Source organism: Podarcis bocagei, assembly GCF_964188305.1.
Source record: "Podarcis bocagei genome assembly, chromosome: W".
Lineage (NCBI taxonomy): Eukaryota > Metazoa > Chordata > Lepidosauria > Squamata > Lacertidae > Podarcis > Podarcis bocagei.
In genome coordinates this window covers 77,714,163-77,730,097 of record NC_138131.1, presented here as the reverse complement: position 1 = coordinate 77,730,097, position 15,935 = coordinate 77,714,163, and the positions used below count along the sequence as shown (strand labels likewise).

The 15,935-nt window shown below is 44.3% G+C and overlaps 1 pseudogene across 1 annotated transcript; it reads right to left on the bottom strand.

The window, feature by feature from the left end:
* Positions 1-9,672: 9,672 nt before the first annotated feature.
* LOC308578149 (UDP-N-acetylglucosamine--peptide N-acetylglucosaminyltransferase 110 kDa subunit pseudogene) lies at positions 9,673-15,507 on the bottom strand (annotated as a pseudogene). Its single transcript has 4 exons — positions 15,452-15,507; positions 12,906-13,007; positions 11,896-12,075; positions 9,673-9,798 (listed from the first exon to the last, which is right to left on the bottom strand). The product of its transcript is annotated as a UDP-N-acetylglucosamine--peptide N-acetylglucosaminyltransferase 110 kDa subunit pseudogene (transcript).
* Positions 15,508-15,935: the final 428 nt, after the last annotated feature.

Below are 15,935 nucleotides of genomic sequence, written 5' to 3'. Positions count from 1 at the left end.
GCATGCCAACCAAAAGAGTTGTTAAAACCTTCCAGATCTAAGATGTCTGTATTTTCGAGGAGCATCCATTCTTTCAGCCAGCAAAATGCTGCTGCCTCATAGTACAATTTCAAGTCCGGCAGGGCAAATCCCCCTCTTTCCTTCGCATCTGTCAGTATTTTAAATTTAATTCTGGGCTTTTTGCCCTGCCAGACAAATTTTGAAATATCTTTCTGCCACCTCTTAAAACATTCCATCTTATCCAGGATCTGCAAGGTCTGGAACAAAAATAACATTCTAGGCAATACATTCATTTTAATCACAGCGATTCGGCCTAGCATTGACAGTTTCAAATTTGACCAAATTTCTAGGTCTTTTTTAATTTCCGACCAACATTTTTCGTAATTATCTTTATACAAATTCACATTTTTTGATGTCAAATAGACCCCTAGGTATTTCACCTTCTTGACCAGTGTCAACCCTGTCTCCTCTTGAAACTTCTCCTTTTCTGCCTCTGTTAGATTTTTCCCTAAGACTTTGGTTTTTTGTTTATTCAGCTTGAATCCAGCTACCTGGCCAAACTGTTGTATTATTTCTAAAACCTTTTTCGTACTAGCGTTTGGCTCTTGCAAAGTCAATACTAGGTCATCTGCAAACGCTCTTAACTTGTAATGTTTAGCTCCGACCTGTACCCCCTTAACCTGCTGGTCTTCCCTTATCATATTCAGCAACACCTCCAGGACTGAAATAAAAAGTAATGGGGAAATTGGACACCCTTGTCGTGTTCCTTTCTCTATCTTAAGTTCCTCCGTCACTACATTATTTACAATCAATTTAGCTTTTTGTTCAGAATATATTGCAGCCATACCGTTCTCAAAACCTTTACCTACCCCCATCCCCTGAAGATTCTTTAACATAAAGCTCCAGGAAATATTATCAAAGGCTTTCTCCGCGTCCACAAAGATCAATACTGCTTTAGTGTTTATATTCACCTCTAGCTTTTCCAAAATGTCTATCACATTTCTAACATTGTCTGCCAGGTGTCTTTTAGGGAGAAAGCCTGCCTGGTCCCTATGAATCTTCTCCATCAACACTCTTTTAAGTCTTTTCGCCAAAATGTCTGCAAAAATTTTGTAATCCACATTAAGTAATGATATTGGGCGGTAGTTCTTCAGTTGAGTCTTTTCAGTCTCTGTCTTTGGTATGAGTGAAATATATGCTTCTTTCCACGATTCAGGTGCCCTTTTTCCCTCAAGGATCTCATTACAGACTTCTTTCAGTGGTTGAATCAGCCATTCCTTCAGTGATTTGTAGTATCTTGAAGTCAGCCCATCTGGTCCTGGAGATTTGCCTAGTTGCATATTCTGAATGGCAGCCTCTATCTCTTGCTCTGATATTCTCTGGTTCAAATCAATCTTGTTTTGGTGAGAGATTTTTTGTAATCCGAATTTTCCAAGGAATTTGTCTATATCTTCTTCATTTTGCGGGCCTTGGGTATAAAGTTTTTTAAAATAGCCCAAGAAACAGTTTCTAATCTCATTAGGTTTAGATATATTCTTTCCATCCACTTCCAGACTTGTGACTGTATTTAATTTCTGCCTTTTCTTCAATTGCCATGCCAGAAGTTTACCACATTTGTTTGCCGATTCGAATGTCCTTTGCTTCATCTGTTTTATCTTCCATTCAATCTCTAGGTTCATCAATTCCATATATTGTGACTGATATAGCTTAATCTCTCTTAAAATCTCCTGGGACTTTGGTTTCGCTCTTAGTTTTTTCTCTCCTTCCTTTATCTTTTCCAAAATCTTTTCTTTTTTCTCATTCTGTTTTTTCTTCTTTATTGAGTTTTGTTGAATCAAGAAGCCTCGCATCACGGCTTTACTTGCGTCCCAGATCACTCTTTTCTCAACGTCAGCCCTCAAATTTATTTCGAAATAGTCTTTTAAGGTTTTTTGGGCCTTCGTAAGAATTTCCTTGTCTCGAAAGAGGGTGTCATTCATTCTCCATCTAAATTGACCAGTTGATGTTAGTTTCATTTCCATCTTCACGGCGTTATGGTCGGAGCAAGTTTTTGGGCAGATTTCTACCTTCTTAATCTTTGGAGCCATACCGCTAGTAATCCAGATTTGATCAATTCTGGTCCAGGTCAGCATTGCTTGGGAGAAAAAGGTTCCCTCTCTCTCCAGAGGGTTCCTTATTCTCCATATATCTATCAAATCCATGTTTTCAGTCATTTCAAAGAAAGTCTTAGGAAGTCTCCCTTCCTTAGTGATTGTTAGTCTTTGTGACTTATCCATATTCGTGGAGACCACGCCATTCATGTCTCCCATCATTATCATATTATAGTCGAGATAGTCCATAAGGGTTTCATGAAGTCTCTTAAAGAAGTCAGATTTGCCTTCATTTGGTGCATAAATTCCAACAACTAACAGTTTTTCTCCTTGTACTTGTATCTCCACTGCCAGGTATCTCCCTTGTTCATCTTTAAAAATCATTTTTGGGGCCCATTTTTCTTTCACATATATTACAACTCCTCTTTTCTTAACTTTGTCTGATGAAACAAATTCTTGTCCTAGCCTTTTGTTTGTAAGTAATCTCCTATGAGCTCTGGTTATGTGCGTTTCTTGTAGGCATATCAAGTCCAATTGTTCTCTGTTCAAAATGTGAAATACTTGTCTTCTCTTCAAAGGCCCATTCAGTCCATTACAATTCCAACTAAGGAATTGTAGCGCCATCTTATTGTTTTCTTATAGCTCCTCCAACAGCTCCAAGTTGTTGCTCTTCTTCTGATGGTAGTGGTTTCTGTCCAATCGAAAGGTTCAAAATGTCTAGTGCTCTCCTCTGTTCTGCCAGTACGTCCACAGTCCCCTTCTGAAGGTCCTCCTGGTGTCTTGCCAGAAATTTATCTTTATCTTGGATTGTCTTTATTTTCACCTTTTTTAATTTGTAGTCAAATGACAGTCCTTGTGGGAATTCCCACCTGAAACGGATGTTGTTTTTCTTTAGCAAGAGAACCAAATCCTTGTAGAAGTTTCTTAAATCCAGGATGTATTTTGGGATGTCTTTAAAGATCTGTACAGTTGAGTTACCAATTTGAAGGGCCTTTTGGAAATGTAGTCCTAGGATTTTGTCTCTTTCTTCCTTGGATCTAAATGTGATCAGGCAATCTCTCGGGGTCTTTCTGTCCTGTTTTTTGCCCAATCTGAAAGCTGTTGTAATTTTAAATTCGTCTTCCTCCAAATCCCAACAGCCCACAAACTCCTGTGTCAGGTATTCCGCGAGATTGTCTCTCTCATTCTCTGGAATCGACCTTAGTTTTAAGTTTCTCTCTTTTCTCTGTAAGTCCCACAAAGCCAGAGTTGCGTCGTGCTCGTAGACCTTCTTGGCAATCGGTTCTAGTTTCTCCTGCGTCTCTCCAGCAGCGGCTTTCGCATCCTCGGCAATTTGGCGTGTGGTTGCGTTTTCCTCCACCAATTTATTGATGGATTCTGTATTCTGATTTAATCTTGCTGATATCTCTGTTAATTTTTGCGTATTTTCTGAAGTTTGTTTTGTCAAAGACTCCAGAGTTTGATTTATCTTAAGCAAAGCATCTGTCACCGCTTCCATGGAGGCAGCTGCTCCTTTTTCCTGTTCTGTTGTTCCTGCTGGTCCTGGAGTTGGAGCTGAAATTGAGCCTCTTTTCTTTGTCGACTGCTGTTGCAGCTGTTGTTGTTGTTGTCTTATTTTGGCTCTTGTGACAATCTCTTCCTGTGTACCACTCATGTCAAGGTCACTTCCCACGGGAGCTGTTCTGCTGGGAAATTCCACTGTCCTGGGCCGTGTCAAACTTTCATTACCCTCTAGGGGGAGCAAATCAAAATGGCCATAAAGTAAAGAGTTCAAATACAAGAACAAAGGAGAATGTCCAAAGGTATAAAAAGGAAGGATTTTCACAGTCAAAATCAATATTGCTATAGGCTTGTAACTGCAAATTGCCACAGTTTCACAGTTTCACAGTCTATGTTGTTTCCCCTTATATTACACTGTGGCCAATCACTGTATAAACTTTGTATCACAGTATCATAGTATCACTTTGCGGGCAAAGTCGGTTCAGTGAGCTATTGTTCTGAGAAGGCAGACCGTTTCATACTTTTAAAGCGAGACAGCAGAGGGTTTTGCTTGAAATAGATCTTGCAGATTTACAGTCTCATTCGTCTCCCCTCTGCCCTGCTAGCTGGAGGGGAGATCCAGAGTCCCCGTGCCCGGTTCAGTTACTTAAAAAGCAAGTTTCATCGGATGCAAGTTTAAAGTTCCGCTGCTTTCAATTTCATGCAGTCGGGGGGAGGCAGACTTCCTTGATTTAGCCCCCCGCTTTCAGCTCGGTTTCTAAGGTTTAAGTAAGGTCCCAATTGTTTTTCAGTTCCTACTCACGGGAATTCAGTCCAAATTTCTTTTCAGGAAGGAATCGGCGCTCTCCGCTAATGGCGACGCGGCTTCACTTCGCAGGCTGGGTAGCGACTCTCAGCACCGCGCTCACTCCCGATGTCGATCCGTAGCCTTTAAAAAGGCTCTTTCACGGTATCGGGGGGCGCAAAAGGTGCCCACCGAGTCTCCTTGTTCTCAGGCTTCAGCGCCTGGGATTTTAGGGGTCCCCCGCTCGCCGTAGCGGGTAAGACCCGAACTTGCGAAGCAGTCCTTCTCCGGAGCTCGGAGGCAGGACCGCCATTAAGCGCTGGCACCGACCGGAAGTCCCATAGATATGCCTTTATAAAGGCAAGATTCAACGCCTTCCCATCGAACGTGCTGAGAAATAGATTTTCCAATGGACAGATATCGCTCTTATGTGATTGTAATTGTGGGGCACCGGAATCGTTGCATCACATAATCTTTGATTGTGCTTCTCACTCATCGGCCAGGAGCAAGTTTCTTGATCCATATCTAAAGGGAATCGCCGATGATTGGAATGAAGCCAAACTGAGATATCTACTAAATGATGAAGATCCCCTAAGATCACTCACGGTTGCCAGATTCTTGATCAGCGTCCTATCCCTAAAGAAGAAAAACGGACTCCTGTGTGGCTCGGATGACCCTTTTAAACCATGATATATGTTTTAGGATGTAACTAGGTGATATCACCACTGATGTCTTTTATTAATTTATGAGCAGAAGACGATGTCTATGTTGCAAATTTATTGTAATGTATGTTGTTGGGTCTTTTGCTTATTTTGCTTTGGTTCTTGTCTGTTCTTGTAAGTTTTTAGCTGTTTTAAATTTGGAGGTTTAAGTATATATATGTTGGTGGGAAACTGTCGTGTGACGGGCCAATGGCCGTAATAAATATCAATCAAGAATGGAAATAAAAAGTCCATTGTATAAAATACATTTGAGGGTCACTTGAGCAGGAAGCACGTGAGGCGCAGCAAAACACAGGCCGATAAACAGTAGACAAAGCCCATCTTTCCCAAACATCGCAGGAAAAGGCCAGAATTTACGAAGCGCATGAACCATCACAGCTTTCCTCAATGATGAAGCAATTGCTAATATATAATCATAGAACTAGGGAGTTTGAAAGGGCCACGAGGCTCATCTAGGCTTACCCCCTGCAATGTGGGAATCTTTGCCAAAGAGCTTCCCTCTTGTGGCTTATCCCCACAACAGATACTGACTTTGGGTTTTAGTCAAGCAAACAGTCTAATCCAGGCATTCCCAACCTGCGGCCCTCCAGATGTTTTTGTCCTACAACTCCCATGATCCCTACCTCACAGGACCAGTGGTCAGGGATGATGGGAATTGTAGTCCAAAACATCTGAAGGGCCGACGGCTGGGGATGCCTGGTCTAATCTGTCAGTGCCTAAATGATCTCAAGTGTCAGAACAACTTGACTGCTATCAGGAAATTTCCCACCGTCCCATTTCGACTCTCCAGCACCTGATCTGCATCACCAAGCAATCCCAAAATGCCGACAGCTTTGAACCTTGCAAGATCAAATGTCTCGCCCTGGACTGGACTCGAGGGACGATTCCGACAGATTCCACATGGGAAACGCTCATGTCCCATGTAGCACCAAATCAGTAGTGCATGTGCTTTATAAAAAGCCTTGAGGAGATGATTGTGTTGTTGTTTAGTCGTGTCCAACTCTTCGTGACCCCCTGGACCAGAGCATGCCAGGCACTTCTGTCTTCCACTGCCTCCCGCAGTTTGGTCCAACTCATGCTGGTAGCTTCGAGAACACTGTCCCACCATCTCGTCCTCCGTTGTCCCCTTCTCCTTGTGCCCTCCATCTTTCCCAACACCAGGGTCTTTTCAAGGAAATCCAGGAAATGCTGGGTGAGATCCCATGGACAGTAATACTAAAAGGAAAGGGAGTTCATGATGGCTGGGAGTTTGTTAAGAGGGAGATACTAAAAGCACAACGTCAGGCAATACCAATGAGACTGAAACATGGAAGTTGCCTAAAGAAGCCAGGGTGGCTATCTAAAGAACTTTTAACTGAGTTAAGATTAAAAAAGGATGTGTACAAAAACTGGAAAAGGGGGGAAACCACCAAAGAGGAATTCAAACAAATAGCCAGCACATGTAGACACAAAGTCAGAAAAGCTAAAGCACAGAATGAACTCAGGCTGGCTAGAGAGGTTAAAAGCAACAAAAAAGGCTTTTATGGGTATGTTCGTAGCAAAAGGAAGAACAAAGAAACAGTGGGGTCACTCAGAGGAGAAGATGGTGAAATGCAAACAGGGGACACAGAAAGGGCTGAACTCCTCAATGCCTTCTTTGCCTCAGTCTTCTCCGATAAAGAAAACAATGCCCGACCTGAAGAATTTGGAGCAAATGATTCAGCAAAGGAAACACAGCCCAGAATAACTAAGGAGATAGTACAAGAATACTTGGCTAGTTTAGATGTATTCAAGTCTCCAGGGCCAGATGAACTGCATCCAAGAGTATTAAAAGAACTGGCAGATGTGATCTCAGAACCACTGGCAGTCATCTTTGAGAATTCCTGGAGAACAGGCAAAGTCCCGGCAGACTGGAGGAGGGCAAATGTTGTCCCCATTTTCAAAAAGGGGAAAAGAGAGGACCCAAATAATTATCGCCCAGTCAGTCTGACATCAATACCAGGGAAGATTCTGGAGCAGATCATTAAGCAAACAGTCTGTGAGCACCTAGAAAGGAATGCTGTGATACCAATAGTCAGCATGGATTTCTGAAAAATAAGTCATGTCAGACTAACCTGATCTCCTTTTTTGACAGAATTACAAGCCTGGTAGATGAAGGGAACGCAGTGGATGTAGCCTACCTTGATTTCAGCAAGGCATTTGACAAGGTGCCCCATGATATTCTTGTAAAGAAGCTGGTAAAATGCGGTCTTGACTATGCTACCACTCAGTGGATTTGTAACTGGCTGACTGACCGAACCCAAAGGGTTCTCATCAATGGTTCCTCTTCATCCTCGAGAAGAGCGACTAGTGGGGTGCCACAGGGTTCTGTCTTGGGCCCGGTCTTATTCAACATCTTTATCAACGACTTGGATGATGGATTCAAGGGCATCCTGATCAAATTTGCAGATGACACCAAACTGGGAGGGGTGGCTAACACCCCAGAGGACAGGATCACACTTCAAAACGACCTTGACAGATTAGAGAACTGGGCAAAAACAAACAAGATGAATTTTAACAGGGAGAAATGTAAAGTATTACACTTGGGCAAAAAAAATGAGAGGCACAAAAACAAGATGGGGGACACCTGGCTTGAGAGCAGTACATGTGAAAAGGATCTAGGAGTCTTGGTTGACCATAAACTTGACATGAGCCAACAGTGTGACGCAGCAGCTAAAAAAGCCAATGCAATTCTGGGCTGCATCAATAGGAGTATAGCATCTAGATCAAGGGAAGTAATAGTGCCACTGTATTCTGCTCTGGTCAGACCTCACCTAGAGTATTGTGTCCAGTTCTGGGCACCACAATTCAAGAAGGACACTGACAAACTGGAACGTGTCCAGAGGAGGGCAACCAAAATGGTCAAAGGCCTGGAAACGATGCCTTATGAGGAACGGCTAAGGGAGCTGGGCATGTTTAGCCTGGAGAAGAGGAGGTTAAGGGGTGATATGATAGCCATGTTCAAATATATAAAAGGATGTCACATAGAGGAGGGAGAAAGGTTGTTTTCTGCTGCTCCAGAGAAGCGGACACGGAGCAATGGATCCAAACTACAAGAAAGAAGATTCCACCTAAACATTAGGAAGAACTTCCTGACAGTAAGAGCTGTTTGACAGTGGAATTTGCTGCCAAGGAGTGTGGTGGAGTCTCCTTCTTTGGAGGTCTTTAAGCAGAGGCTTGACAACCATATGTCAGGAGTGCTCTGATGGTGTTTCCTGCTTGGCAGGGGGTTGGACTCGATGGCCCTTGTGGTCTATTCCAACTCTATGATTCTATGATTCTCTTCTCATGAGGTGGCCAAAGTCTTGGAGCCTCAGCTTCAGGATGTGTCCTTCCAGTGAGCACTCTGGGCTGATTTCCTTCAGAATGGATAGGTTTGATCTTCTTGCAGTCCATGGGACTCTCAAGAGTCTCCTCCAGCATCATAATTCAAAAGCATCAATTCTTCGGCGATCAGCCTTCTTTATGGTCCAGCTCTCACTTCCATACATCACTACTGGGAAAACATAGCTTTTACTATACTGACCTTGTTGGCAAGGTGGTGTCTCTGCTTTTTAAGATGCTGTCTAGGTTTGTCGTGAGATGATTACCCCTCCTTTATTGCCTGTTCCGGGTTGCCCAACCACTACCCCAGAGTCCTCTCTTGGCAGATCAAGAGGAGCAGGTTACGGCAAAGGCGGCCGGGTTTTGAGCTGGGGCAGTCAGAATAAGGTCCACTCTCGATTCAAAACCCTCAAATGTATTTGATATCATTGATTTTTCATTTCTATTCCTTGCAGATCATCTCGTTGTTTTATTGCTACAACCAAGGGCTGATGCAAATTAAGAGGATAATGATAATGATAATGATGATAATAATAATAATAATAATAATAATAATAATAATAATAATAATAATAATAATAATAATAATAATAACTTTTATTTGTATCCTGCCCTCCCCGTCCGAAACCGGGCTCAGGGAGGCTAACACCAAATATGTAACACTGGTATAAAATCAAGCAATAACGAAATTACCTCCTGAAAACAAGCCAGGATCAAATTCAAATCCAATTAGATGGCTTTCCGCAGGATTAGGGTTGGGAACAGTAAACGCTCATCAGGCCCAACTCTTATATGGGCCTGTGAGAACACTGGGAGGCCTCTTTCATACTAGTCCTTACACAAAAAGAGAAGGGGAGTCAGGTTGAACCAAAGGCCCGGCGGAACAACTCCATCTTACAGGCCCTGCAGAAAGATGTCAGATCCCACAGGGTCCTGATCTCTTGTGGCAGAGAGTTCCACCAGGCCGGGGCCAAGGCTGAAAAGGCCCTGGCCCTGGTCGAGGCCAGCCTAATCTCCCTGAAGCCCAGGACCTCTAACATTTTTTTATTTGCAGACTGTTAGATCCTCCGTGGAGAGGCGGTCCTAGGCTGTATTCATTCGTTTGGCCCAACGTGGGGCTCGTACCCATGACCCCAAGATTCAGAGTCTCAGCGCTCTGCCGCCTGAGCTACTCACACAGCTGCCCTCTTGTGCACCTCACCTCAAATTTGTCCGAATTGTGCATGCCTGGGATTCACTGCATGAGATGGGAGGTGGGGTGGTTCCCAAAGTCAGAGCTCAGGTAGTCAACGCGGAGCCGGCCCTCACTGCCTTTCAGGTCCTTGGGGTGCTCGTAAGGCGGCTTGTGGAGCACGTTGATCTAGCAAGGGGATTCAAGAAAGCCGGGTTACGGAAATGACATGGGGGTGGGGGACATGAGGCCACATCTTTGAAGTTGTTCCAATGTTACAAATATACATACCTTTGACTTGACAGCCCAAGAAAGACACGCAGAAAATCTATGCTTTAACCGACTCTCCTCATTCCGCCATTTGAACGAATTTGGGCTCCACCTCCCTCCATGAGCCAAGAAGCAGGAAGTCATGTAGGCAGCAGGAACAGGGCATCCCGCCAGAATTCCCCAAGCCTGAGAGCACATACACGGCACCCCACCGAGGGAGGGACCAAGGGGGCAACCATAGACATCTGCCAAGGCAGTTTAGCAAGGCAGGTGTTCTGAATGCCCATCTCCAGACAAGTCCAGTGGGAAAGGACGTGTCAAGAGTTTTATTGTTCTTTCAGTGATGGAGATTTAAGGGGTCTGATAAAGGGACCTCATAGTGAATGCATAACCCTTGTATACCCCTCCTCATTTGTGATGTGCTAGTGATGTAGTGATGATGTATCAACGATGCTGCTTGAAGTGTATTCTGGGGGGAAGAAGGAAGTTTTAAAAGTTGACATTGCCCCATGCTCGGGGTTCTTACTCCTGGGCAGACCTGTGGTGCAACAGTAAGAATCATGGTCTACTGACCACTGTTTTGCTCCAAATTACCGGGCTGGGACTTCCTCCTTTTACTGACAGCATGGACCCATGGGGGACAAGTGCCCCGGTGAGCTAGGCTGTCAAGGAGTCACTCACCCTGGAATTTTTTCGCTTAACAGCCATTGGCGCCAATACAGAGCAGGCTTCCTAAACCTTGGCCCTCCAGCTGTTTTCAAACTACAGTGCCCATCATCCCTGACCACTAGACCTGCTAGCTAGGGACCATGGAGCTGTAGGCCAAAAGCATCAGGAGGGCCAAGGTTGAGGAAGCCTGATAGAGAGCTCTACCTCTCTTTCAAATCAGAGCCGGCAAAGGCGGTGGAGTTCCTGCGCGGGTGCCTCGAGGCGGTTGGAGGATGGATGGCAGCTAACTGGTTGAGGTTGAATCCTGACAAGACTGAAGTTCTGTGGTGTGTGGGCGGGTGGGGGGGACTCCCTGGTCCTGAACGGGGCAACTGTGCCCCTGAAGGACCAGCTGCACAGTCTGGGGGTCATTTTGGACCCATGGAGGCACAGGTCTGTTCTGTGTCCAGGGCAGCTCTATCTGGGATGCAGGATAAGACCCTCCCTGCCCACGGACTCTCTTGCCAGAGTGGCGCATGCTCTTGTTATCTCCAGCTTGGACGACTGCAATGCGCTCTATGTGGGGCTACCTTACTGCAATTAATCCAGAATGTGGTAGCCAGACTGGGGGCCGTGAACAGCCGCAGAGACCACATAACACCAGTCTTGAAAGACCTGCATTGACTCCCAGTACGTTTCCGGGCACAATTCAAAGTGTTGGTGCTGACCTTGAAAGCCCTAAACAGCCCAGCAGATGAAACTTTCCTCTGGTTGTCAATATTAAGAGGATGCCAGCAAGATCAAGCCTTTCTGTAAAATAAAGGATTTAAATCCAGTCTGACTGAGACCACATACCACCGGTCCCAAGAGATCTGCTTTGGCTCCCAGTACGTTTCCAAGCACAATTCATAGTGTCGGTGCTGACCTTGAAAGCCCTCAATGGCCTCGGCCCAGTAGACCTGAAGGAGCATCTCCACCCCGGACACCGGGGTCCCTCTCCCGAGGGCCTTCTGGCGCTTCCCTCCCTGCAAGAAGCCAAGTTACAGGGAAGCAGGCAGAGGGCCTTCTCGTGGTGACGGCCGCCCTGTGGAACGCCCTTCCATCAGATGTCAAAGAAATAAGCAATTATCTCACTTTTAAAAGACATCTGAAGGCAGCCCTGTTTAGGGAAGTTTTTAAATATTTAATGCTGCCTTGTGTTTTTAATATTTGGTTGGCAGCCACCCAGAGTGGCTGAGGATACCCAGACAGATGGGCAGGGTAGAAATAATAAATTATTATATATTATTATATATCCAAAGCCAACATGAAAGCATTCAAACTCTGACGGAACGGAGCGGCGCACACCTCTTCACAGCATAGACCCACCTTGTCCAGGCAAAGGTTCCCATGTCTCTCGGCAATAGCCTTTCGGAAGCCGTGAGACAGCGGATACAGCATGCTGTGATGCGGGTGCACCGAAGGGAGCCGGTTCTTCTCCAGCTGGTCAGCCACAATACTGACAAGCTTCTTCATTCTCTCGCCGTAATCGGTCCAATCACAGACGATCTGAAAGGGGGCAAAGAAAACCAGGGTTCTAGATTCAGGTCTGATGAAGTCAATATATATATAAAAATTGTCCAGTAGTGCCTTAGAGACCAACAAAGTTTGTTCTTGGTATAAGCCAGGCACCCCAAGCCTTCGGCCCTCCAGATGTTTTAGACTACAATTCCCATCATCCCCGACCACTGGTCCTGTTAGCTAGGGATCATGGGAGTTGTAGGCCAAAACATCGGGGGGGGGGCGCAGGTTGGGGATGCCTGATATAAGCTTTTGTGTGCATGCACACTTCTTCAGATACACTGAAGCGGAAGTCCCCAGACCCTGATATACAGAGGGAGAAGTCCCCAGACCCTGCTATATAAGAGTAAGGAGAAGCCCCCAGACCCTGATATATAGTGGGAGGGTGAGTTGGGGTTTTTCTCCGAAGGGTAGTAGGAGTCAATGGGTATGGTCCACCTGCTGGCAACTGTGAATGACTGAAAAAACAAGGGATGGTACGCAGATGACCTGAAATAGTTTTAGGATATGTAATGAGACACATTCGTCCACAGGTTGACCATACCGATTGAGTCCTACTACCGTTCAGAGAAATACCCCGCCCCACCCTCCCTCTAAATATCAGGGTGTGGGGACTTCCGCTTCAGTGTATCTGAATAAGTCTGCCTGCACATGAAAGCTTAGACACAGAACAAACTGAGTTGGTCTCTAAAGTGACATTGGACAATTCCTGAATTAGGTGACGCTTTTACCATTACCGTGGTACCTTGGGACTCAAACGCCTCGGTTCCCAAATGCCGGAAACCCTGGGAGTGTTGGCCCTTAAAACTCTGCCTCACCTGCAAACAGTGCGCCAGGTTGCAGTAAGCGTCAGGAAAATCCGGCTTCAGTTTCAAGACGGTGCGATACGAAGCAATTGCCTCTGGGATGTTTCCGGAATCCTAGAAAGGGAGGGATATTTCAGCAATTGCCACTAGCTTTTTTCTCAACCATCAAAACCAAAGATGAAGAACAGACAGAAGGCACGATGATCCACACCTGGTAGACTTATAAAGTAACATTCAACAATCATTGGAATAGAACAGGGGTCGGCAAACTTTTTCAGCAGGGGGCCGTCCACTGTCCCTTAGACCTTGTGGGGGCCAGACTAGATTTTGGGGAGGGGGAAAAAGGAACGCATTCCTATGTCCCACAAATAACCCAGAGGTGCATTTTAAATAAAAGGACACATTATACTCGTGTCAAAACATGCCGACTCCCGGCTAGATTGAGAAGGCCATGGGGCCGTAGTTTGCCTCCCCATGCTATAGAATAATATTGAGTATCAGCATGTAAAAATTCAATAGAAACCTACTCTTAACAATTACAATAAATTGTAATTAATCGTACAATAAATGAATATTACAATGAATGATTATTGTAATTGATCATAGAATAAATGTTACAATAAATGGTTATAAAACAATGGCAAGTCACAGTGTCTACAATAGCCGCAGCGAGAATCTTAACAGACAAAGGATGGAAAGGAGAATCCCATCCCTACTAAGTTGGCGTAGCTAGCAAAAAGGCTAAAATACGCAGAATTAGCAAGATTATAATACAGGCAGAATTACGAGAGGTTTTGGAAGAAACATTTCATAGAGAACAGGACACTTGCAGAGTACAGTGGTACCTCTGGATGTGAATGGGATCCGTTCCGGAGCCCCGTTCGCATCCTGAAGCGAATGCAACCCGCATCTGCACGTCGCAATTCGCCGCTTCTGCGCATGACATCATTTTGAGGGTCTGTGCATGCGGCGAAACCCGCAAGTAACGTGCTCCGTTACTTCTGGGTCACTGCGGAGCGCAACCCAAAAATATTCATCCTGAAGCATATTTAACCCGAGATAGGACTGTATTGTCTAAATTTACAGGGGTGCCCAAATTTTCCCAAAGAGGGCCAGATTTGACATGAGGGCGGGGCAAATTTGTTGAGCTGTTTTAGGATTTAACCCCAAGGTTGTTGAGCTCTTTTTAGGATTGAAGTTGTTGAGCATTTGGGGGGGGGGTTGCCCCAGTAAGTAAACCAGGTTACGCTCCCCGGCCACACGCTGGACATGTGTGGTCTAAAAAAAAATGTTGGGAAAATTTAAATTCTTTGGCAGGTGTGGATTGACAAAGGACAGCAGGAAATATGACAAAACCAATGCATTTTGAGATCTAGGAGAGACGAGCAAAAGGGCGCCATCGGAAATGTGACGTAGGGGTGATTGGAAGTCACAATGAGATTTTTGGGTGTGGAACTCCACCATACTTTCCGTCTATATAAGCCACCCTCTATTTGGGGGGGCTCAAATTTAAGAAAATGAGCCATTCACCCACCCAATCACCCGTATAAGACCTCCCCCCCCATTTTTATTTCAAAGTAAAAATAGCAATTTTTTCATTTTCCTTTTAAAAAATTTATTTACAAACAAACACATAGACACAAAACAAAATTCGTATTACCCTACCACCCAAAATTTCAGACATTAAAACCACCCTTGTGGCTTCCCTCCACCGCCCCTCACCCTCCTATATAATATTTCACATTGCCATTTTTATTTCCCCCCTATTTATTTATTTATTTTTGATTTCATTTTACATGCTAGTTGCCGTACATTTTCAACACTATACATTACATATATGGATTCCCCACATCTAACCCTATACACAACTCAGCATTTACCCAAATACCCACGTGACTTCCTTCACTCACATTCACATTGCAATTTTTATCTAAATTTATATTTCTTAACTCTTTTAACTTACTATTTATTATTATTATAAACCAGATTTACAAACATTAAACCAAACATATCAACATGTTAGTTTTTGAGCAGTACTTGAACACATAATCTTCAAACCATTTCCATTATATTTTTATTTTCCAGTTTGATTGGTACCTTATTACTGCACTTGACCTTGCCAGTTCTATAAATTCAATTAGTTTCTTTATCCAGTCATCCTTTGTGGGTATATATTTCCTGTTCCAGTTTTGTGCAAGGAGTAGCCTTGCTGCAGCTGTCGCGTATAAGAATAATATCTTCCCATCTTGTGGTATTTCTTTACCTCTTATACTCAGTAAATATGCCTCTGGTTTTCCCCTCTAAATTCTGATCATCTTTTTTATTTCCTCATGAATTTTTTAACGTTTCTGTAGCCCCACCATAAACGTATCGGCGTGCCCTCTGCCTCCTCACACTTCCAGCATAAATTCCAATTCTCCCCTTTTTCTTTTTGTGCCCCATCTCGGTTTGGGACGGCTTTTGCCAGTTGTTTTCCTTTTGTAAAAACTAAGATTCCCCTGCTGCCCCCCCCAGTTTTTTTTTTTTTTAAATAGATTTAGCAGAGACACAAAGCTTACCTTATGGATGGAAGTGAGGTTGCTGTGGGCATCGGCAAACGCAGGATTTATCTGGATTGCTCTTGTGTAGCATTGTAGCACCCTGCTTGTGGTTAACGCTTAGCTGGAATGAAATATTCAACGCAGCAATAGAGAAATTAAAATAATTATTTATTTGTCAGACAAATAAATGAGAGGCACAGTGGTATATGGTTACCAAGCTCTGGCCTGGCTCCTGCCATTATGGCCAGCCCTTATATTCCCTTAATCCAGCCCCCTTTGCTCCTCCTTTGGCTGCCTCTGTCCAATCAGCCTGGTTGGATTTCCTATTGGCTGATTGCTATATCCAATCCTAAAAGATACACCCACATCCTCCTGTCCTTATATGGAACACAAACAGCTATATATTGTTACATCTATAAATGACAAATAAGTAGTAATATATCTTACATGTGTCTCAACAAGGAATCTTAATTACCAGCTCACCTCTTGCCCTCCCTGCCCT